The sequence below is a fragment of the Channa argus genome, chromosome 22 (assembly GCF_033026475.1).
Source record: "Channa argus isolate prfri chromosome 22, Channa argus male v1.0, whole genome shotgun sequence".
Classification (NCBI taxonomy): Eukaryota; Metazoa; Chordata; class Actinopteri; order Anabantiformes; family Channidae; genus Channa; species Channa argus.
Window position 1 is genome coordinate 7583341 of NC_090218.1, and position 26620 is coordinate 7609960.

The window sequence follows — 26620 nt, forward strand, 5'->3', positions numbered from 1 at the left end:
ATGCATCTTTAAAATATGAGAGGGTGGCTCCACTTTCTCACGCCATCTATGACGAGAGGGGGAATGCACGGGAATGATGAAGGAGAAACAGTAGGTAGTGTCATGCCAAACCCACGTACAGTATATTTATATGAAACCTAATCACCCTTTGTCTCTCCTTTTTCTGTGTCGTGAGGTATTTCCCAAGACAGAGAAATTTCATGCTGCTCTCAGTGAATCTCATCTCGATAATTATTTGTGCACAAGCATCCGAGGCATGAGCATCTGCCTCTCCTTCTGTTGACCTCCCCCTGCCTCCCCCTCATTTTTTCCATCATCCTCTCCTCTCCTCTCCTCTCCTCTCCTCTCCTCTCCTCTCCTCTCCTCTCCTCTCCTCTCCTCTCCTCTCCTCTTGAGCACACCTATCGTTCTTTAACCATCCTCCTTATTGTCGTTCCCCTTCCACTCATCTCCTCTCTTTTCTCTTTAGCCATCTCTTTGTTAACTAGAGCATGTCTTCCATCTTTTAAGCCACTTCACTGTCTTTGCAAATTGCACATTTTTTTTTTTTTTTTTTGCATACGTCAGAAGAATTGGTGCAAGAGGGAGAGATGAAAGATTTTTTTTTATTTGGGGCGGGGGGGGGGATAGAGCAGATTCACAGAGAATTTCAAAGAAAACACGTCATTAGTAACAATGTAAAATATTCACAGTTCAGACAAAAGCAACTACAATGAAAGACTCATTTAGACCTTTCCAGGCAGTGTATAGGTCATGTTTGAGGTGTTATAGTATTTCTTTATGCAGCAATTACAGCACAGATGTGAGACTGTAAAAAAAGCGCACAGAATAGCTTGTGCAGCAAATAATATGATTAGTGCATTAGATCATCTGGCGGAGGCCTTTTACATACAGTATATCAAAACGTTCAAACTACTAAGATTTTTTTCTGGATGATAAAATAGTTTTGACCTTGAAAGGGATAATAAACTTAACAGCATATATTTTTTTCAATTTTCCATTAATGAAAACGCTTTACATAAAACACAACTGCTGGCTTCTGCTGTACAACGTGTCCTAATGGAATCGATCTAGCAGTGCAGTACTGAGGAGTGTCTGTGCAGACACCTATCACAGGCCCACGATACTTTCCCCAAAGCTTATAGTCAACAGATAATGTACTTTTACTATCACATTTCAGATGACAGAGATGACTGAGAAGAACAACAACAGTATCAACAGTATTACAGTATCGAACGACATTAAGGACAAACGCAAAGGGGATCACACTCCAGCAAATGATGTGACACTTACACTCGATGACTTATCCTTGTTGCCAGCATCAGCTCGTTCTTGCTGTTTTAAGATCTGTTGACAACGCACAGAGCCAGATAAGTAAAAGTCAACATGGCCACCAAGCTGGCAGGGAGGCAGACAAAATTACAACAGAGATTTGCTGACGATTTCTAAAGCCTGCTTTGGATGAGAATCTCAGTGCTTACAGATTGTAAACTGAGAGTGTAACTTGCCAGTTTTTAGCTACGCTAACAGCCTGGCTCTGGGGTTGGCAATGTTGATCTGTCTAAACTGAAATAAAAAAACACTGTACTGATTTGCATAAAGTTCAAAAATTTATGGTCCCATTCACTTTTTGTGCATCTGTGACATTGCATGCATTTCAAAATGAAAATGTATGATCCTATGTTAACACGCAATATGTGTTGGTGGACATGGTACAGTAAACATTACCGGCTAAATATCACCATGTCGGCATTGTCATTTTGAGTGTGTTGGCATGCTCGCGTCAAACTTTAGCTCCTGCCTGCAGTCCACGGCATCACAGAGCAGATTGATTGATTGATTGATTAATCATGCTTTGTATTTATCTCTCCAAGCTGACTCCTTATATGCATCTTTAAAGTCACACACAGTAACAGTAATACATTTCAGGCTCGTCCTAAAGCACCACTATCTTCACCTTCCTACTTGCAAACATGTCCTTGCTACACCCCTTGCATCTGTCGGCACATTTCTCTGGCACATGCTGTGCTATAAATAGCAAAATGGCATCTGCAATAAATTTGCTCCTTCGTTATGGTGCTTAACAACTGCAAGAAACTAAACAGTGATCATGGATGTGCAGTTAATCATAACATAATATTTTGTCACAGTGTTTGACAAAGGAGTCATACGAAGCCTAAAAATCAAACAAAAGTTATTGAATTGTAGACTCTGCGCTTAAATAAATATCTGAGAGTGAGTAAGAAAGTGGCCGGCAGTGGCTCGGTTTTTAGAGTGGCCGCCTACTGACCATAGGGTCGGAGAGCACGCCCCGCTCTTCCCAGCCACACGTCAGAGTGTCCCTGGGCAACCCAGCTGAACCCCCAACAGCCCATCCCCAGCTTTGCAGTGCCCGGTCAATTGGGGAGGGTTGTAATGCTTGTAAACTTATGATTGTAATTAGCAGGCATAGATATAGAGAACAGATATTTCTTCTTCACAGTGCATACACACACTCTTGTGAAGTTTGGAAAAAAAAAGGTTTCTCAGATCTAAGCAACCATCTTATTACAAAATGAACTAAATGAAAGATAACATTACACAATGAGGGGAATTACACATAACGCAGAATTCCCATTGCACTCTGGGTGAAATGAAGGGGGATGGGCTCAAAGCCATAGCAGGAGAAGTACAGCGAGAATATTCAGATGGTAAGAATGCACACTGTACACATATAGAGGATTTTCAAGGGCAGGCTCTGCACTGATATCTGATGGTTTTTTTAACTCCATGCCCTGAAGGCAAATTTCAGTGCAAATATAAGTCATGTAACACTATATGTAAGAGAAGCCTGACAGAGCAGTTGATTTAGGGGTTTCTGATTCTGTATTAAGCACAAAAGAGCAGTTGGTGGAAAAAAGACATGCAGAAAGGGACATATATAAAACACTGCCCAGGCTCAAGCACATCAATTAAACATCGATGGCCAGCGGGGCTTCATTCGGACTTTACTTTACTCATATTCATCCACGACCTCATGTCCAAAAATACGGCAGCGGTGATGAAAAATGAATGGCTACGTGATTGTTTGATGAGTCTTCTGTGTGTCTGTGTGCACTGGGTCTTTCCCCAGAGTGGTTCTGTTCTGTTCCTCTCCAAGGTGACGCCGGTTACCATGGCAGCAGCATCAGCTCTGTATCTCTCCTTTCTCCTCTTCCTCGCTCCGTCTTTCCTTTTTCCTGCCCTGCTCCCATGTTTCTCTCCCTCTTTCTCCCTCTTTCTCTCCGTCTCTCATTTCTTTTCCTCCGCTGCCTCCATTGCACACTGTAAGCAGGCCACCAGCCTTCATTTACATGGCACAGTTGGTCCTTGGCCAATGCTCTCTCATCTCTGCCAGGGTGATATATGGAAATTATGGAAATGTTAAACATATCAACATATTGCTATCACACAATATCTCTGTAAACAAATGGATAGGTTCCCTCACCTCCTCTCTTCATTTGGCTCTTTTTTCCCCTGCTCTCATTTACCCTGCTTTGTTCGTACAAATAAAACAGAAATGCAGCATCTACCAATAAGCAGTGAGGTGCTTTAATGAGCTGAGCTGAAATTTGTATTAGATATCCTTATATTATTTAGATTTCTGACAGATTTCTTTTCTTTGTTTTCTTTTGGGCTTGCTTGTGTGGGTCATAACCATGTGGCTCCTCATACAAACCTGCAGTATTTCAAAAGGCTGTTAGCCTCCGCATTAATTCAACATTCATTGGAGTTTGTTTCTGTGAAACTGTACTTCTGTTTTGCACATTTCTCAGCAATCTCTCATCTATTCATCTTCTTATTTCCATTTAGTTTGAACAATGAAATGACTTGCATGAGAACTAAGATAAGAAGAACAGAAAGGACAGAGCAGGAAGAGCGCTGTAATGTAGAGAAGCGACTTCAATTCCCAGTAGAAATCAATAGACTGAGATCTAACATCTTCTGAATGTGTGTGTGAGATTGTACTCTGTGCGTCTTTATACAGTATCCATGTGGACATGTGCACCCATTTATTATCTAACATGTGGAGGAAATTAAATGTCTTTTTTTGTAAGTTCATATATATAAATAGTGTGTGTGTGTGTGTGCGTGCCTGAAACAGAGCTAAGCAGCCGGAGTGTAAATCAATACTGACTGTAAATGATGGCTATAATAGGACCGTGCCTGTAATGGGACATTGCAGTATAGTGATGGGATGAGGCCTATGTGAGTGTGTGTAAAGTGGATTCAGTGCTGGTTCTGTTTGTTTGTGTGTGTGTGTGTGTGTGTGTGTGTGTGTGTGTGTGAGTGTCATCCATTGCAGGGCAAACAGAGAGGGTGTGGTTGTTGGGCAGACAGGATCCCAGTCTGAATCCTGGGTGTACAATAACAGTAACTCAATTGAGCAGGCGAGCCGTGGCCTGTGGGATTCACTGCCTGTGGGTACGTGTGTGTGTGTGTGTGTGTGTGTGTGTGTGTGTGTGTAATCATTAGGAAACCTGATCCTCCTGGCTCTCTCCTCAGGACTGAATGAATAAGTGATCAAGGTCTGTACCACTGTGTGTATCCATACACTGTATGTGTGTGTTGGTGACTTTTATATTTATCCTGATTTCGTTTATTTGTCCTTTCCTCTGTTCATCCCTCTTTCCTTTTTTGCAGGCCTTTTTCCTCAACTTTCCTTCTTCTTCCTTTATTCACTATGTTTGTTTTCCCTCAGTTTGAACAGCCTGTTACAGCAGCTCCTCTCTTTAATCCTGTTAATCCTGTTTAAACTGTTAATTGTGAATCCGTGTCTCTGTGCATGTAAGAATAGCAATAAATCATATGTGTACCAATTTAAAATTATATTTTTAAATAAATACCATATGCACAAGTCCATCCAAGTTAAATTGCTAGATTAAAGGGTTAGTTGTGTATTTATATGTATATTTATGTGTATTTCTATCATAAATCCATCTGAAACTAAAACATTCACTCTGTGAAAATTTATAAGCAGGACTATGTCTTCTACAGAAAATCAAATTATTTGTGGGCCTCAATATCAGAATGATAAACAAGCATTTCGTTTTTGTGTTTTTGGTGAGATGAATCTTTAACTGTAGATCACCTACAGCCTCATATCCTCTTATCCTCATTTCGATCCTCTCCTCAACTCCTCCTTCCTTCCCCCGCTCTGCTGAGCCGTTCTTTGGCAGCTGATTGTCATCTCCAGGCCAAGCACAAACAAATGGCAGCCTCCATCCTCAACAGCATGATGCTCTGACACACACAGGCATCAACATGGCCGGGCATGGTCTGATCACACACCCATGAGCCAGTACAGGCATGCGCAGTACTGTGGAGGCTGCATGTATGGGTTAGCATGTGTCACATGAGCAGTCATCCATGCATATGCATCCATTGATGGAAAGATCCACACGGGCCACACACAGAGATAGAAAATGCTGTATGGACACAAACATGCGCTTCAGTGCCCAACCCCATGGTTTTATATTAGTGTAATCCTTGTTTAATATGAATCCAGATCTAAGCTCTGCTTATTTTCCCAAAGGAGATGCTGCCATGGCCTGGTTTTACCAGGACAAAGTCTTTTAGCCCCCACACACGGACACACAAACACACACGTTCAGGGTGGGATCAGGCCGTTGTCCAACTAGTCCCAGATTGGACGCTCATGGTCACAATGTAGTGAGTGGAGACCAATATGTTGCCTGCCTTCATGCCTCCCTGTTTTCTTTCTGCCTCCTTGAGTGTCAGGATTCCTTTTTTCTTCATTCCCTGCCTCAAAGCGTCTGACAAACTCCCGCTGTGCCCACTTATGTGTCTCCCTCCACTGTCATATAGCGTATGCCCAGCATGTTGGGATTCTGTGAAGCTTGCTTATCCCAAAGATCTGTTCCTATCTATAGGGCTTGTCAAAAAGCACTACGATGAGTTTCCTTTAAGTGTGTCATGGATTAGCGTTTACCAGCTCAGAGTTTGAATAATGGCTTAATAAACATCTGTGGGGTTAATTATTATCCTGCATGTCACTGCCTTTGGCCCAACTTCAAAGCCAAAGATGAGTTTTGCAACACGGTGAAATCAGCTCATATTCAGTCACATTCAACTTACTCAAATTAAGTGTCACATTAAAGTAAAGAATAAAATCCACATTCTCAAACATTTCCTTGGAATCTTTTCAGAGGTGTTTTCAACGAGGGCAGTGGAATGATCATGAGTTTAAATGGGTTTAAATCTCCACATCTAACGTTTCACTTTGCAATTGAATTTTAACGTTTGCTTATTATTCAGCACTCAACTAAAACTTCTTTAGCTGCACTTCAACCAAAATCCCTCACTCAACAATCTAAAACAAACGCACACGGTTCTTTCACACAAAAGAATATTGCAGCAAACGAGACGCTTTGCACAAGCAACAACTCAAATCCCCAGGGAAGCATCTTTTGAAAAGGGGCTGCTAAATACAAAGACCGTTTGATTCACGTGGCACCACATTTCTTTTGTCAGATATGAAGAAATCAACAATACTGGAAGTACTACAACTGCAGTCGGGGGTCTCTGAGGTCCCCCCCCACCTCTGCGCACGCTTCACCATTAATAATAAACATGCATTGATGAGCTGCCATTGAAGGTATACACATGGGATACATTCAATATGTAGATGAGTAAGTGAGGAAACAGTATTTGCATAACATATTATATGGTTGTTGGCCTCACATTCCCCCCGCAACCATGCAGGCCATTCATTGGTTAATAATTCTCATGAGATGGACACAATTACAGATCCACCACCATGTCACAGCGCACATCATGGGCTGATGGCTGGAAAAACACCTTGCACCATATCGCTCTGCACATCCGGCTATGGAGCCAGAGCCTCTGGCTTCGTACGATTAGACAGAAACCATTTGTCAATGTTGCTACAGCCAATAAATGTTTGATTTGATGAAATTGCTTGTTGCAACAAAGGGATTCAGTCAGCACTGTCCTCCTTTCTGTGATCTCCTTTCTGCTTTTGTAATTCTCAAGACTGTTCCCTTTGCCACATCCATCACTTTTCAAATCTTATTTAGCCTTGTCTCATGTTCTATTTGTCCCAGTTATTTTACACATGGTGGCTCAGAGCTTTGCCTTTGTACTTTCTTGTTTTATTTTCATTTAAACAGGTTGAAATGATGCTCTTTTTATTTCATTGTACTGCACAGCCTCTCCAGCCTGTGAGCCCGTGTTTAATCCTTAACCGAGTTAATCATTAATTGTTTTTAGAGACTGATTGGCATAGGATGAAAAACGTGGTTTCTACTCGAAGAAACCTCCATATATTAGTCAGTAACCTTGCCTTCCTATAGATTTTAGTCTGAGGCATTTGCTGTGACTCACCCAAACCTCATGGGTACTGTTTTGCATCTGACACAGAAGAATAAATGAATTCCAATTGATTCTCAATGATCTCATTACATGCTGCAGAGCTTACATATGAAAAGAAGTTCTCAAATCTAGAGGAAATGTCTTAAACTTCTTAATAACACAGCCAGAAACTTCTGGATGGAAATGTATCTTCGGCTCAAGTTCCAAAGTGCTCCTGTTCGCCTGTGGTTTAATTGAACTATCCTTCACTGTAATGCTGTCACACAGTAGCCTTGTGGTCTCTTTCACTGCTTTGTTACTTAAAAGGCAACTTCACAGATTTTTAACCTGCTTCCTATTGCTTTAGCTTAGGGTGTAAATGTCCATTAATGCTCTTAAACCTATGTCTGACTTTCCTATATTAAAATATTTCTCTGCTTCTAGCTGAAGAACTCCTCCAGATGACATCACAAGCAGGAGTTTCTAGTCATTAGGAGGTCAGATAAGGTCATCTGGTGGAGTTTTGGAAAAGCTGGTTGACCATGATTACAAACTTCATCGTACGAGCAACGAGAGGACATACTCTGAACTTAGGCTTCCTCCAATTGATGTCATCTGGAGGCATTTTTTCAGCTAGAAGTACAGAGACTTTTTAATGTAGGGAAATCAGATGAAAGTTTTATGGCATTCAGTTACATCAGCGCCAGATTGCAGCTTGTCTCTTTCATTCCCACAGATTTTTGGGGTGTTTTGGTGTTGTCTTCAGCAGTAGTTTTGGTGTTACTGTGACTGCAGCATTGTTGCATCATTATTTAGAGAAAAAAATGTCAACAGGTGTGAATACTGAACTTTACTGAACCTGTAAAAATTCATAAATGATTGTTACAGAGAAAAATGGCAAAAGTGTCGGTGTTTGTTAGCGTACCACTTCGGTGCAGACTGAAATATCTTCAATCCCCTATAAAAATGAGCAGAGGTAGTGAGTAGCTAAGTATATATACTCCAGTACTGTATGTACTTCTAAGTACAATTTTGAGGTATTTGTACTTTATTGGAGATGTTTCCCATTTTGTTAACTCTACTTTGTTGCCCTATACTTCATACAAAAAATATTGTTCTCATCGTATTATACTGTTTTAGTTTAAAGTTACTTTTTTAATTATGGTTATTGATTGACCACCTAAGTGGATAAAATAGCTCCAACTTTACCAGCTGCTGTTTTTGTTCATAATCAAGTCTTTATAGTAACACAGATCTTTTCTCCCTTATTTTTTTAATGGCCAGAAATTTACTTTGTCCTTCTGGTGTTTGTTGAAATAATTATCACATTTATGTTAGAAAATGTTTAAAATAAATTTTTGAACATGCACTTAATACTTGAGTAACAACTTGCAAATACCCCCACTTTTACTTGAGTATTGAGCTTGTGTACTTCAAATCGTTCCCATTACTTTCGTTGCGGTATCACGATGAGGTTCACATTTTTATTTTTAAGTGCCATATGTTGACAATTAAAGGTTTATTGAGGCCTTAAAAATTTTGCTTTGTTCAGATCATTTTCCATCAACCTCAGCTGACAGCAAAGGCTGAAATTCTAACCACAGAGAGTAACAACGGTCTCACAGAGCAAATTACGTGAATTCTTCTTTAGCTTCTATCCCCACACTAACATTATATGTTCTCTAACAAAAATTAGAAAACTCTCCCTTTCTAATAGAATTAGAAAAACCACAGGGTATTTACACGTCATCCTTATTTAACGTTTCACCTCCGTCTGAAGAGTAAGAACATTAAATACAAAAAGCACTACTTTCTTCAACATCATGCACTAAGTTTCCCCTCTTTCTCCTCTCTCCCTTCACTTTTTTTGGACTTGTTTCATAAATCTGTCCGATGTAGCTTTCACATCCAAGCAGATTATTGCTTTCCAACTAATACCAGAGACATTTCATGCTCAAGTATGAAAAGGGATTTAAGGACAGAAATCTAATCTACTGTGGTGTGCAATGATGAAATATCAGTGTAATATCTACCGAGAAGCTTGGGAAACCTCAATAGAAAGCCAGTCCCTAATACGATGGAGCATTTCTAATCCTATCTTGTCCTCGCCAGTACCTTCCTCTTCTGCCTCCTATCTTTCCTCTTTTTTGTTTCCTTTCCATTTCGTCTGCATAATATAATTCATGGGAGCAGAGTGTGGCTGCATGGGAGACTGCAGTAGCAGGTGTCATCTTAGGGTTGTGTGTCTCTCATCAGCAGATCTCCCTCTGCCCTCAGCCTCACTGATGCTATTTATGGCTCGCATGCACATGCACAGCAGCATGGCCGAGAATGAGGCAGGGATTGGGAGAGCCTCGAGGGAGGGAGGGTAGAGGGTGAGGAGTGCAGGGCTGCCTTCAGCGGCTCGCGCTACTTTTTAATCTGCCTGCTCGCTGCCGTTGATGCTTACATTTGGTCGAGCCGAGGCTGCATTGGCGCGTGAGGCCGAATCTGCATTTGGCTGCACACTATATTAGATAATATGAATCAAATTGAAAGAGCTCACGCTGTAGCTAGACTTAAAAATCGTAGTCCAAACAGGGTCAGACAACATTCCTCTGCACCACCAGTAGAACTGTCCACTGCCTAGCATACCACATTATCTTCACAGCTCCAGCCAGCCATGCATGTGCCTTCACCACCCTTGGAATGGGATCAGCACTATCAGCACTTTGTCTCCACTCAGTTGTCGTGTGTGTGTGTGTGTATGTGTGTGGCGGGTGTTGATTGTGGGTCAAAATGTTAACAAAACACGTGCATCCTCCCTCCCTCCATCCTCTCTGCTGCTCTGTCTTTGTGTCCTCTCCTCTGCTGCCCCGCTAGTGAGTTTGTTTATGTCCAGCCAGCAGTCCTGAGAGCGAAAAGCTTCATCAGCTGAATTACTGGAAGTTAGGTGTCTCCATCAATTAGGACAGATGACTGGAGCTGTAGTGTCCTTACAGCTTCTGCCATCTTGTCATCCTTCATTTAGTCTCCTCTCCTCTCCTCTCCTGCTAAACCACATACACTTAACAGCAAATTCCATCATCCATACAGAGCACACACCAGCTTTGACATGCTCCTCCTGCAGCACACTGTAAACCCAAAGAATTAACAAATAATTTAAAATAATGAATTACTTTAAGTAGTGTAAGCTACTGAAATATTACTTTTCTTGTATTCTCCTTCTGCTCTGTTTCTAAATGTCAGCATTAGATCGCTAACCACAACTATCACATTCTTTGCCCCGTCTGATGACCTTAGTCAGACTGAAAGTGTCCAAAGCTGGGAAGACAGGCGATGCGTTGGCTGAAATGTTAAAAATCCACAACAAAGAGATTAAAATACATTTTATAAACATGATAAAGAAATGGAGATGTTTTTCGGCGGATTTACACAAACTTTCGATCCAACCCCAGTGAGTGAGGTCAGTACTTGATGAAGGTCCTAGTGTCCTGAAGCTTTTTAACTTAGTATAGTGTCCATCAAGTGTCCACCAGTTACATCTTTTAATCAACAACGTTTTAATCAAGTATGTGCTGTTCTTCACCACATATGTTTGTGAACATGTGATAACAAACAGCATTTCCCATTAAGCCTATGGTCACTGGCTGTGCGAAACAACACAATTATAAAACCTTATTAACCAACATTGTCTGTGCTCACAAAGCACATTGGCTAATAGTTTGTCTTAGAATATAGAAAATAAACCACAGGAACATGGTTCATTATTTCCGAAAGACAGATGACAGAAATGTTGAAAGATTCAGTCATAAAAAAGAGAGATGATGGGACTTTGTTTGGCTGCAGATAATCCAGTTACAGGATGGAATAAACATCAGAGAAGAATCAGTAACTTTTAAAACATCACACAAAGTCTCTACTCAACATTATCCCTGATCTCAGCCCCTTTTCAGCACTATATTGTCGCTTAAAGCTTCTTAAATTGGTTGGCACCATTAAAAATAGTTGTACAGTACTTCATGATATCAACAAACAGGTGATTACTGCATGTTCCGTAGTAATTTGCATTTCAGCCTCGTTTGAGTATAATTGGAGTTTATTTTGGCACTGCATTAAAATGCCTGCGTCACTTTCTTTTTACCACGGCTGTGGAGATAAAATATTATGGCATTTGGCTTGATTTGGATGATAGTAATTAGCTTGTCACGTAGAGTTTCCAGATGGTCCTCTGGCTTGTTTCCAGGACAAAGACTTGCCTTAGTCAGTCTGGCATTTTAGCAAAGCGTGAGTGTGGAGCTTGAAAGTTTCACAGTGAAGTGAAAGTTGGTCATGGGATCGGTGTCACATGAATCACTGGCCAACAAACAGTAGATGTGTGAACAGGTCAGGCCTATATGCTCTTCTGTTTGTCTGTAAGCGGCTTTTGTCTGATTATAGTCCCATAAATTAATGGATGGATTTCTTCAAGGGTCTACTGGACACGAGTCCTGGGGTAAAAGGTGTCAGGAGATCCCTGAGGCAGGGACAGAGTTGATGACATGGCTATAAAGACACTCAAAGTGAATACACAGAGACACAGGCCACCAAAAGAGAAACACAATAACATAAAAGTGACGCAAAATAGCCACAATGAGTTGGAAAATGACCGGAAAGAGACAAAAACAACAAAAAGGAGACAAAAAACTTACCACCAAAAAAAAAAAAAAAAGACATGCAAAACAATCTGCAGCTCGAGTTGTTATATAGGAAGACAAGGGCTTTGTCTGTCCTTGGCTTATGTGTTACTCTAAATAATCTATGTTATCAGTCGAAAATGTAGTTCTGGTCCCCATGAGAACATGCATGTCCCCACAAGTGAATGTGGAAATGAATGTAGTAAACATAAACCAACACACAAAGGTGCCAGGACTTTGTGCTTATGTGGTCACACAACTAAATTCTACCCTTAATTCTAAAACGATGTCTTAACCCTCAAACAAGCCTTCAAACATGTTGCGACCACCAAATGGATGTCCTCACTTTCCCCAAACCTTTCAACTAGGTAAAAATAATAAAGACACACACACACGCACAGACACACACAGCGTCACATGAATAAGGTCACGTGGGCTCACCATGTGCTGCCGCTTCAGGCCTGGTGGACTGGCATCACACAACAATCCTCTCATTGTGTGCCAGTGTGCGATGAACAATCACAATTTAGTTTTTACTTTTCGGGGAGTGCGCAAGTGGCATTGTGTTTTATTTGATCTGAATTTTTATAACATTAGGAATCTTCTTGATGAGTTGTTGTTGTTCACAAAAATAGATTTCTAATCTAAATATAAGCGAATTACAAAAGCACAGCCTAAGTGAAAGCCTGGGACAGTCTGACTGGGCTTACGAAGACGGAATATAAACAAAAATGAAAATCTGGCAGAACAATTCCAGTATAATGGTTCCTGACATCTTTTGTTTCAGCAAATGCCCAGTAACAACATTTGTTTACATTCAAGTGGCTTGCAGCAGCCGTCTCAATTATGACTCTGGTCTGTTGGGAGCAAAAGAGGATGTAGTGTGATGTTGTTATAGAGCCGCAAAGCCCTCAGAGGGAGGAACTTGGAGTTATTGGATGACTCAACAAAACTTGTTCAGTATGGGACACTGCTCTTTGCTTCTTGTTTTCTACTGACAGTCAACACTGGATTCTTTTAGACACAACCACAATGGTTCCCAAACATAATCAAGTTGTTTTTGTGCCTCATCCTGACCTTGTATATACACAGAAAGGTGACACATTCAAGGAAAAAGCTGAATCAGTATGTGGAGGAACATAAGGAATGCAGGTTCTTCTATACACTGTAGGTACAACTGGACAATATGAAATAAGGAAATGCTAAGCTGAGGCCCAGCTAGATATGATTTTGGCAACCCGGCAACAGGAAAAGCATAAACGGACTTTGAAAAAGAGTTCACTGTTGGGGCATTAATGGCAGAAAAATCTTTGATTGGCTGATGTTTCAAAACAGCAAACAGACTTTGAAAAATGTGGTTGACGGCGCGATGGGTTAAGAAAAAACAGGAGAGCAGCTCTACTCAGGCCTTGATAAGGCTGTCTGTCCATCATCAGCTACATACAGAGGGATATTATTGTAGGTTTGCACAGTGGAGAGTTCAGTGGTGCAAAAACCATAGGCACTGGTCAACAGTGAGGTTGGAATAAAGGTGGTGGATTCCAGAAAGATGGAGAATGTTGGCCAACAGTCAGAGGCCAAGAGAGCTGCAGAGGCCAGTGAAAGGAGAGGAGGGAAGGTCACAGGTGCGTCAGACGTAGGCGGCTGAACAACAACATCTAGGCACAGTATACAGTCTACGAGCTGAGAGGAGACGGAAGGAGGTCGATCGATAGAACAACACACACAGAGTCAGACTTACACCATGAGGTTAGGGCTCGTTCACTGTATTGCCTGTACAAGAAATGTTTTTGATTTTACTAAATAGAAATTTCCCATTACCATTTAGTGTAAGTCAGCGGCTGCTGAGAAAATCTTAATGTATTATTTCTGCACATGTTGCAGAAGATTTGATTATGTTTGTTTAGTTCACCACCAGTGACACTGTGTGTGACTGGACAAGAGTAAGTATAAAATGGCCGACAATGCACCAACTGCTTATCCTGTTCGGGGTCACGGGAGGCTGCAGCCTATCCCATCTGTCATTGGGCGAGAGGTGGGGTTCACTCTGGACAGGTCTCCGGCCTCCTACGTATATCAGGGCCAACACAGAGACACGTACACAGACAGACAACCGTTCACACTCATGTTCACATCCACACAGGCACAGGGAGAACAAGCAAACTCCAAACACACAGCAGTCCTTTGAATACATGTAGGATATTTGATATAGAAGTACATATACCATCAAGTTATTACTTCCATACAATTTAGAATCAGAATCAGAAATTGTTTATTGATCTGCAGGGAAATTGCTTTGGTCCCAGATGATCTTTGCCGAAGTAGGAAATTATTGTGCATAAGAACACCTGTCGATTTTTGTCTATTTCACGCCTTTTTGTCTTTTTTGTGATTTTTAAAATGGGTGTGGTCATTTTGGTCGTTTTATCCATTTATTGTACTTTGATGTGTGTACTTAATATTTGCCAATAGTTCTATTCTATTTGCGGTTGTCAAGTCTCCTACAGTTTTCATTTTGTCTCTTTGTGGTCATTGTGTGTCTTGAGCTCACTGTATTAGATATTCACTCTATATAGAGATAGAGATATTAATACTTTTGGGCCTCCTTTCCTGTCGGGCCCTGATAGGGAATAACGTTTCCACTATGATATGTGGAACCTAAACCTAAAGATTTTTCCCTATTGTAGAATTTGAGCCACTACCCCTGAGAATCTCTGTATACTTTACTTTCTTCTAAGAAATAAGACGAACTTTGTTGCTCCAGACGAATACTGTACTTTAACAGGTGCTGTGTGGTCGACACATTTAGAATGAGTCAGTGCTGCGACTATGTGGATGCACATGGTTCGATGTTTGTGCCTTTGTTGTTTCCCTCAGCTGCTTTGAGGTGTCCTAATGGGGCAGGAATAACAACAGGGGATCACAAACAGCAGCTGTGGTCTGGTCAGACCACACAGTGCTCTGCACCAGCCTCAAGATGAAATTCACCTCGAGGTCACAGATGGAAAGAGACAGGAAATGATGAAAGCAATGGGAGTGCTTATTCTACAGTCATGGGCTCTTTCAAAGTCCCATTTTGTCAGAGTTGGCCAATTTTTAATCATTACTCATTTCATACTATGGAGTACATATTAATAAATAATAAACTGACATTGTATACAGTGGTGGGTCTATTGTGTCTTCAGTGGTGTATTATTTAACTAATTGCAGAAGGATTGTGCTTTTTATTTTTTTCCTAAGCTGCCTTTTAAAATTGGCAAATGTCTTTACTCAACCCATGGGGATGTGTAAGAAGAGATGATTAAAAAAAAAAACTTACACTGCTGGTATTGGCAATAAAACGCTGGCACAAGCCGCAAAAATGTGTTCAGTGTTTGTGTTGTGTGATGTTTAAGCATATTTTAGGAAGTCTGGCTAGAAAAGACAATCAAGGAAGAGCCCTAACAGAAACAAAACAGTGATAGAGGTTAGAAACAGACACAGAGAAGAGGATGAGGGTTTGGGAGAGTTAACGGAAATGGGGGGGGGAAACAAAGGGAAGACTCAGTCGATAGGATGAGATTAACTGTCCAAACCGAGCTGTCATCATCGACGCAGATCTGGACATGCAGCATTAGCGTTCGTTGCTAGGACGACGGTAACCAGAGATACCAGCGTTGGTGTTCAATCACACGATGAGGTCACCCATTGTCCTGGGGAATCAGATCACCCATTACAGCCAGCTCTGTGTGATCTGGTACATTTATATATCAAACTGACAACACGATATCCACCACAGACGTCAGATCGAAAATACATTTGTTTTAGTGCATTAACTACAAAGTCCATTTCTGGAAAAGTCAGGAAACTATTCTGTCGATCACAAATAGAAAGAGAATCCAGTGATGTGATGACTCACAAATGGTCTTTTTAAACTGCACCAAGACAAAATATCAAACACTGAAATGAAAATATAACATTTGCTCCTTTTGAATTTGATGCCACTAACACATTTCACACATTTCATAAATCTCTGCATCTTTTCGCATTTTACACAACTTCACCACTTCTGTGGACATGGGATTCGTAGTTAAATTTAGCTCAGCCGCAGTAATTGTTTATGTGGTGGAAAATTTTCTAAAAGCTCAGATGTGTTACTTGATTATTGAGGCTGCATTCTTCCTAAACTATGACTAAACCTTATCAGTTTAACTTTTGATGGTCTAGGGCATGTCATTAAAAAACACAATTAGCCGAATTAATAGTAATACATTTTTTATTCATTAATAACCTTATGTTGTAGTAAATTGTTAATAAGACGTCTTTACTACAAGTCATCTGTGGTAATTTCTCTCCCACATCACGTTTGCAATAAAAGTACTTAGTTAATAAATGTTGGCACTAGGTCAATAAAAATAGTAGCGGTCACCTGACACACTGCAACACATTCCCACTCATACATGAAAAGAAAAAAAATAATGGAGTTGTCAGTACCTCGTTTCTGCATACAGTCAATAAAGAACAAGACTAAATTAGTTTTGTTATTGCATTTGCAAACACAAACACCGTAGCGACTGAGGTTATGAGAACTATGACACGATTCAACACATGACACCAGTGGTTTACAACAATGCATTTTGTTAAGAGACAACCTATACGTAATATTCAGTGTTACAGTACGTGATCTATCAGTCCCTTGAGATGTCAGTGACGGTGTGAGTAATGCCAGCAGGGAAAGTGTGAGTGCACTGCAGTCAGTTCAGCGTGTCTCCTCCAGCTCAGAGAGAAACGAAAGGTGGCTTCATAAACCCCATTAGGGCCAGAAAATAGATCCAATCATTAGAGGCTGTTGGTGGCAGAGACGTGTGTCAGGCAGCACAGCAGTGTCTCAAAAAATCAGCTCCGTGTTAAGTACAGCTGTACGATATGGAACCAGGTTGTTAAAGAAAGCTGTGTGTTGACTTCAGGGTCAGGTCAACAGACTGAGAAACAAATGGCAGGGAAAAGTCAAGAAAGCGATTTAACATCAGTGATAATGAGGGAACGTATTTCTATTTAATTAAGAGCTACCTTCTTCCCTCCTGACCACATGTGCTGTGTTTTATATTTGCGTGCGACTAAGAAAGGTTCCTGTGACACTGCCTCGTGAAATCTGTGCATGTCAGTGTTATTTTTGGGAAACTCCAAACAACACAATGTTGTGACAATGAGAGATGCAGTGCTCAGTGCAGTGGGTGGAGGATGGAGGGCTCAGGTGCAGAGAATGGGACAAATGGCACCAGGCATACCTCAAAGGCCTTCTTACATTTTCCAGCCACAGGAAGAAAATGTGGGGGACTGTTTGTTCTGTTATTCTAATATTTATTTTATCCCACGTTGTTTTATTTCGGTGAGACACACATGCAACACATGTAATAAGTCCACAATTACACATTGGGGTTCACAAACAAAATACACTGTGCAACTAAGTCAGACTCAGTAGCTGCTATTAAGAGTTTGATTTGAACTTGGGACAGAGCCAGTTTAGCGGAGCACAGTTGTTTTTTTTACAAATTCAGATGCTGTGGTGCAACATGATTATTGATCATTTACTTGAGTCAATGTCTGTCAAAATGGTCAAACTCAAATATTTTGGTCTCACGAGGAAGACGTCTGCTTCTAAATGCTGTACCGTGGTTCATCGGCTCTCGGGAACTGCATCTATCTCTGCTGTACCCTGCTACAATGTGGCTGCCTGAAAACAGCAGATAAATAAAGAGTTGAAACTTGAGCACTTGGTAAAGCACGGCAGATTCGGGGGAGAATTCTCCATGCTTCACTTGTTTTTTAAAACATCGCTTTATTAAATTAGAAATATCTCATTTCAAAACATCTCACCATGGAAAAGTATGAATGTGTTTTTATAATTTTATATAGTTCCTTTCTTGGCAAATACTGGAGGATCACTAAAAATTAAGAAGAAAAATGCAAATATGCGCACTGCACGTAAATTTCTAATCTTTCTCCCCTCTCTGTTCTCCTCTCCTTTCCTCTCCACCCATTAGCAGATGTGACCTATCACATCCCCCATCTGTCTAATGCACCTCCTATCTTCAACAGTGCCCTCTCTCTCTCTCTCTTTTTCTCCCCCTCTCTCAAACACACACATACCGCAGAGCAACCATATTTGCCACTGATTACCTCCTTACAATCTACTGCATCTGAGCTCTCTCTCAGTCAGCTTCTTTAGACTGTAGGTCAATCACAGCACAGTCAATCATCGGTGTGACGCTTTACAGCGATGGTGAACCAACACAATGACAGAACATTTACCTGTGTGTGTTATGTGGTCCACCATATTGGGCTTTCATTTTGTTTTCTGCCTACTATAGTTGGTCTTTTTACTGTGATGCTGACTTCATTATTTATTTATACACTAAACTCAACCCCAGATTATGACTGACCTACTTATCTGTTCAGATACCAAAGCTTGGCATTTTTCCTCTCTATCGTTCCTCAAGCAGTCGGCTGTTTCTGCAACTCCCCCAACTCTCCCCTTCATTCTCCCCTTCCCTCTCTTTCCTTCCTTGACATGCAGACTGTCACTTCTGTTGCTATGGTGAAGCTGTGGGTGCAAAAATGGAGGACCAGATTTTGCAAGACCGCCACAGATGTCAGGAAGGCGAAGGCTAGGATAAGAGTGATGATGAGCACGAGGAGGAAGGCAGAAGGGTAAGATGGGATGGGACCAGTCTGACACAGCACAGCAGGAGCTGAAGGAAACAACAGGAACAAAACACACTTAGGCGTGAGGTGTAAAAAATTGAGAAAAGTGTGTGACTTTAAAGGTTAAAGATGGCAATTCAACTTACCAACCCTGAAAATCAATGTGAGGAAAGTGAAAAAGTAATGCTCCTCTTCTACTTTGACAACAGCTGACAAGGTGACCTTGAGCAAAGTGTTCGGCTGTGCTGAGTGCGATGATGTGTCAGCATCATTCGAACACTCAGCAAACTATTCTTTAATGATTTACGCAAATGGATCGTTATACCGCATTAGATAAAGCTCCCACTGTTTAAGCAGCACACGGTACACATACTGGATCAGCTTGTTCAAACCAGAGGAGGAGAAAGAGGAGTCATTCGTCAGTGTCATCAAGTTCTCCACCGTGGACTGTGAGGCCTCAGAAAATAACCCCTACGTCACGCATTCATGTTGTCATGGCAATATCATCTCATTTTTACTGCCCGCGGCAATCGATGACATCAGGATGCCCCCCCCAACAAAAAAGACTGTGAGTGAGGGAAAGATAAGAGTCAAAAATATAAAGTGTTCAAATGCACACACGCTGCTGTGCTGCAGGAAAACTATCTCCAAGTGTCAAGACTGTCAGTGAGAAGCAAGACGGAGAAACAAACAGTGTCAGGTGTTTCGAGTCAGTAGTGACTTGTGCCTATATGGGTAAGTCAGGCGTAACCTTGATGCTCTAGTCCTGCGCGCAAAATGGCAGCAAACAAAAACATTGTCCATCAGAATAAAAACAAAAGTAAACAAGTAAACCTGGCATCATTTGGGAGACATGATCATTTTGCAACAGGTGATGCTGGTTTGATCAATCTGGATACCAGAGTCACAGTGGCTTTGGGGAGGATGATGATGAGTTTCACTTTCAGAGAAATTTCTGGTGGTGCCTCCTAGAAAACAAGTTAGTGAGAGTGCATTTATCACTTTCATCCAGTCCTCATATTCTTCTCCGTTTCTTTCTGCCTTTAGGTGTTCATTTTGTGGGTGTGTGTATAGAATTTGTGTTCTAGTTGTTAAGGATCTCTGAGACATATCTGTCAGGTGTCTATGTGGGACACAAACCTCCTATGGGGCCTTTTTAGATGACCACACACACACACACACACACACACACACACACACACACACACACACACACACACACACACACATGGAAGTGAATTGAAGTGGAACAGCAAGGTCACAGTTTTTTTCCGGGTGCCATGACACCCTCCGCAGAAGATGATAAAACGGAGAGAAACAGGAAGAGAGGGAGAGAAAGAGATGGGAAAGGGCTAATATTTCTTTATAACTGATGAGTTCTCCTTGACCCCAATTATAATAGCAAAATCAGGCGATTATCATTTTTCTGCAAACAGAAAGAAAATGATGCCTGCTCTGCTGCAAGGTTTGCAGGTCTGAGAGGAATATTACCCAAGTGAATAATGGACACAGTGAAAAAGGGGTAAATGCTGTCACACTGATGCAACAATCATATTTTCCAAGTATCTGTATGAATTACACTTAAATGTATATGGATATTATTTTACTATAATAATAAATTTACTTTATAAATGAAATAGTCTGAAAACGTAAACATGCTTCTCTATTTTGTGCTCATTATGTAAAGATGTTGCTCTAGAAGAAAACCATAGGTGTATTACAGTAACAGATTGTTATATATGCAATGCAAAGCAATTTTACATCCAGTGCTGTGTGTTTGTTAATTTGTGTTTTATTTTAGTTTGCGTTAATATTGTGTTTTACTTGGCATTTAACACCTTGTCCACTACAGTTGGACTACAGTTGCAAATCAGCTAACAACTGGCACATTTACAGAAACGTTTATTAATGTGCATTGTCCCTGTTCAAATAAAGTAAACTTCATTTATCCCACCAATGTGTAACGGGTACTGTGTAGTGTGCGTGTGTATGTGATGGCTTTTGTGTGATGTCTGATGGCAAAGCTTATTTTTTATGGTTTTGAGTAGAAAGTTTGGTTTTGACTTGAAAGTTTGTGAAGATGGTTGTGCAGTTATGCATTTGTATATAAAGTTTAGGAAAAAGAAGCTTCATTAAAAAAAAATTAGAAAAATCTATGCATAAGATCTAATAAGATTTATGCATTAAATTATGATACTGGACCATGAATATTTATGCTAAATGAACTGGTCTTTCTTGTTTAGGTGCCTCGTGCTTCACCAAAGTTTTGCTATAGGCGTGAATGTGATCAGGTAATCACCAAAATTGTCATCCTGCAGGGAACATGAAAATGCAAAGGATGCAACTTCAGTTGCTGTACTGTTACATATATTCATACTCAACACCTTCTCCTCATCTGATATGTGATTATCTCTTAAACCTCAGACTGAGGATGACAGAGAGGAGAAGCTCGAATTGGTATGAATGTCTCACGAGTACGAGACGGGATGGACATGAAAACACAGCCAAATTTTCAGCTTCAGGTCCTGCTCGGGTTGCTCTGTTTTACGACCCATTGTGCCAATCCTTCCCTTCACATGTACCCACATCACCTGCTGCTTTCTCTAAATCTTCTTTACAGATCACATATGTTGTGCTTGGACTATATGAATCTGCTCACGAGTTTAATACCTGTTTGAATCCACACTTTCTATATATCGGCTCTAACTGGTGTCACTGATGTCAACAGCAGCTTAACAGGAACATCTCCAGCAAGGTGTGATAGACTAATTGGCTACCTGCACATCTTTACTAACCTTGGAGCATGATGACCTGAAATGAAATGACTTCTTTTCCAGACAGGCAACTATTAGAAGTTTACAGCCATTGCAGTAGCTAATAAGCACCCACAAAGCTGATACGAACGTCATTACTTTAATATTTTCATCACAAGTCAGTGTCTTTGGGAAATTGAAATTAGACCAAATCTATAATATTCAAAACCTACCTTCATAGTAAAAGTGGAAAAGTAAATCTGAGGTTTTTTGGGGTACTATCTGCAGTCAGAAAGGGGAACAAAAAGCATAATATTTATTTCACCTCATTATTATTAATGATGGGGTTGTTCACATTTATCTGGACACAGATTCACATTGATGTTAATAAATGTTACATATCCCTTCATGCCTCTAAACAGCCTGAGTGTTTCTGCACCGTTTCGTCATCCCCAACAGAAGATTCGGAGCGACGCTTCTTGCAGGAGCACTGTCATCTTTTCAAAGGAGAACACTTCCTAATATGTCTTTATAGTTCTAAAGCAAGTCAACAGGTGATGTTGCATAGAATTGTTTTGCACCAACGAAAGAGCAAAAAATTCCATTTAAGCAAAAGCTCTGTCCACGAGCATTTGAACAGAAAATTAAAAAAATAAAAATAAACAGGAGCTATATACCAATTTTGCTTGTTTCATGTGTAACACTCCGTACGCTGTATTGATTTCCTCTTGAAAGAGAAACGCAACAAATATTTACACCACAAAAGCAAAAGGTTCTAGTTAATTGCCTTTTCACATGATCCCGGTCTCTGTGTGTGTCTCTCTCTTTCCCCATGCATCTGTGTCTGCATGCATGTGTGTGTGTGTGTGAGAGTTGATGGTGGTTAAATGGCTGCCTACAACTTGGCAGAGCTCTGTTTAGACCTTGCTATGCATCTCAATGACTGCAGGCACACAGCAGAATTAGTCAAGCACTGTCAACACTGAAAGAGCATTCAGACTCATCGCTGGCTCCAGGTTTGAGTTTCTGAAGGCTGTTGTGTGCATGTGTGTGTGTGTGTGTGTGTGACAAGGAGTTAAATATTCTTGGCCATTCTTTCCAAATGATCTGGAATGAAGGATGGGCCTTTACACTCTGTGTTGAATCATGTCAGAGGACACAGGATGTATTGTGTGTTTTACAAACAACAGACTGACATTAAGGCAAAAACCCTGTGTTACTGTCACCTCTGTGTTGTTCTGGAGACCTGCAATGTCATCGTCTGTAATTACTTGTAGGAAAAAGCATCATGATGACTCACGCAGGTTATTATAGGCTGAAGTGTGACAGTAAGCAGCAGAGACAGCCAGCATGTCTCATGTGCGTCCGCGGTGGGTGGGTCTGTAAGTGAGTACAGTTTGCTCTTTAGTTTATACAGGACTATTTTGGAATCTTAATACCTTTTTGTGTGTCGCCGTGCTGTGCAAAATGCTTAATGCCTGTGCACACAGAAAAAGACACAGCACAGCCCCTCACAAAATCGGATTGGGTCGTGTTGTAGCTTCGCTTGGGTCGCAGATCTTGCAGCTGCCGCGCCTGTATAGCACCACTTTGTTACTCCCAGCAGGAAACATTCGACTGCTTTCATAATAAACTTACTGAGTCTCCAAGGCATTCATTTTTCTATTAATAACACCTCAAAGCTACACTGGGCAGGAGTCTCGTGTAAACACGGCCAAATGAAAACTGTCGTCTTGGTGACATGGCCTGCATACTCTTATTTGCCCACATTAAACGTGAAAGCCAAACAAAGGTTGAATGCATTCAAAGTGTTATCTCTGGCTACACTTGGGAACCACTAACCCGATACTGATACCACCACCGTAGCTCTTTCTAGTAAAATTTCCACAGTTGCAACCTACATGACATCTTCTTTCATTCACTGTTTGATTATTTTTAGGCTTCTCTCGTTTAGCCGTATGTGTCGCTATCCCACAATAAGGTCCACCAGGCATCGCTCCAATATGTGCTGAATTCAAAGGCAGATTTCCTCCTCTGAGGTACATCTTATCAGAACTGTGTGAAATAATTATTTAGGAGACATTCCCAGAATATCACATCCTGGTGTTCATCTGCCATCACTGGTGTGGCTATGTGCTGTTTACTGGCTCACTGCTGATGACACAGTGCGTTAGACACTCTGATGTTTATGAAAAGTGGTGTTTAAAGATGGCGGTCATTAATTCCAGGGAAAGCTGCTCAACCGGTGCACATGACGAAGCAAATTCTCTCTTTCTAGTTATTTGCTTCCTCGTTCCTGTCCGTGCACCTCGCCAACTCTTTTTGTAAACAACTCAAACCATTAATTTCCCCTAAGGAGACACTGAGCCCTTTGTAAGCTCAGCAATGTTACACAAATATTATAGCTTCTTGATTTATTGACCTTATTTGCAGTTCAAGGTGTCCTGACATTTTCACAGTAATGAGACAAAGAGTTTGGGATTTATTTTTCTGCAGCATCAGAGTTGAACATGCAGCTCCTGAGCATATTGGTTCAGGTTTGTCACTTAAAAGCTGCAAATATAGACAAAATAATCTTGTTATGATCAAAACCAGCGATTCAGGCCTGACCTCCAAATTAACTTCAACAGCAGTTGCCATAACAATATTACAAAGTCATGACGAGAGAAATGTTTGATTCAGTTGAATATAGAGGGGTCATGGCCATGACTCTAAACTGTGTTGTCCTGGTTACCGGTCCTATCTCTCTCCTCCACTCTGCTCTGTTCCGTCTAATCACTGTCTACTGGTTTCACCTGTTGCCTCCCCTATTTATGCTCCGCTCACCTGCTCCTTTGTGCCAGAACGTCTCTCTGTCTTCCTCCGAGCCAAATCTCCAGTTTGTTTACTATGTTATTTTCCTTGAGGATTTTCTCCCAGTTTTTAGTTGTGGAGGAAGTGTGTCTCACCAGAGGAACGGGCCCGGAAGTTCTGGCTTAATTTGTGCCTTTTATCGCGTTCATTTGGTCATTTGGGTCACAAGGGGCAATGTCGTCCAGTAATAGGAGGAGTTCAGCAGGAGCTTAATTCCCCTTGCTTCATTCATTCACCTATTCGTCAATGCGGAAAAATTTGTTTTCCACTCATTCTGTCTCCTTCCTGGGGTTTATCATCTCCGCAGGGAGTATGAAGATGGATCCCAGAAAGGTGTGTGTGTGTGTGGTGAGGGACTGGCCCACTTCCAAATCATGTAAACAGCTGCAGCGTTTCCTGGGGTTTGCAAATTTTTATAGGAGGCTCGTTCAAGAGTATAGCACCATCGCCGCGCCCCTTCACCAGCTTAGCACCGTTAAGAGACCTTTCTGTTGGTCTCCAGCCGAGCAAGCCTTCTCTCTACTCAAGAATGCTATCTCCTCAGCTCTCACGCTCCCGGAACCCCGGGAAACAGTTCATAGTGAAGGCAGATTCCTCAGATGTGGGGGTGGGGGCCGTGCTCTCTCAAAGATCTGATAAGGACCAAAAGATCCATGCGTGCGCCTCTCACTCCCATCACCCAACTGAGGTGGAACAAAATTTTGACATAGGTAACAGCGAACTCCTAGCGGTGAAGCTGGACTCATTTTGAGAGGTTGAACCAGGATCTAGAGAACAGACTCAGCATCCTCTGCTCTTGGTCGTGATCTGGGTTGAGTATGCGCACAACTCCCTACCATCGTCCACCACGGGGCCAACTCCCTTCCTGGTAGTAGTAGGCTATCAACCCCAATTGTTTCGTGATGGAGATTCTTCTGTTCCCTCTGCACAGGCTCACAGGTTCTGCAATGACAAGCACAGTAGTTGTGCTCCTCAGTAGGTGGTGAGCCAGAGAGTATGGCCCTCTGCGATGGATATCCCCCTCTGCATTGAGAGCAGAAATCTGGCTCCCCGGTTCATTGGTCCGTTTCGTGGCAGTAAGACTGCGACTCCCCAGATCACTAAAGATTCATCCCACATTCCATGTGTCACCTATTAAGCCTATTGTCTGCAGTGACCTCAGCATTAAACAAAAAAAAAATCACACTGGCATGTTGCTAGTGGTGGGGTGCTTTACCTGAGCACATACGTCATGTCAAGCTGAATATTTTTTGTGTTCTTCATCATTTACGAGTTTAAAAACTTGTTTCAATAAAAGCCTGAAACATACTGTAGCCTGACAGCAATGCAGCTATCCATTTTAGTTCCGTTTCCACGTCCTCCTCCACCTCCGCCTCTCCCTCCTCCTCCTCGTTCTCTCCCGCCTGCTTATCATCTGTGTTTCTTTCATCCCATCCTCCTCATGCTGTCATCCTCCTCCTCTTCCTCTTCCTCCTTCTCCTCCTCTCACCTTCATTCTCTCTCTCCCTTGACTCATCATCTTTGTCCACCCTTATGCTCTGTATTGTCCTTTTTTTATTTGAGATTCAAGACCCCTGGGACACAAGGCTGCAGTAAAACAAATCTGACAGATTCAATATGCCCTGATTAAAGTCCTTGACCAAACTTTCAACATTACAAAGGAAAAACAGTGTTAAGCTGAAATACGTCAAAGCTCCATAAAGGTCCTAATTTGAACATTTTCATAGCTTGAAGCTTGGCTAGTTGTGTTCATATGTGTATGTATATGTGGGTGGACTTCACTGATGTTAGTGAGTGAGTGTGATGAGGCTGCGTCTGTGTGGTTGTAAATGTTTGATGGGGTTTGATCCCACCATCTGTCCGCTACCACTGGCTTAAGCGAAAAAGGGATGCAGAGAAACATAAGCTGCACGGCCACAGAGCGAAATGAAAAACAACGAGCAATAGCAACATTAAATAAAGCAGACAACCCTTAAAATATAATATATATGGCAAAATGCTAAAAACTGTTCAGTATATGATACAGTGATGTAAGTCACAGTAAGATATCAGATACAATCATCCAGCAATGAATAGTTTTGATCTCTGGACCCACTGAAAATTACTGTCAATGAACATAGTTTGTTGCTAAATCCACAGATACAAGTCAATACTGTTCAAAGAAACAAATATATATATAAACAAGATCGAGAAATGCAGCTACCATTTCTGAACTCAAGCTCTGACAGGTTTCAATGGATTTTATAATCACTGCATTCTCCTTTTATTTGATTTTTTTTAATAATATTCCAACTTATTCCTTATGGGAATTAGGTTTGTTAA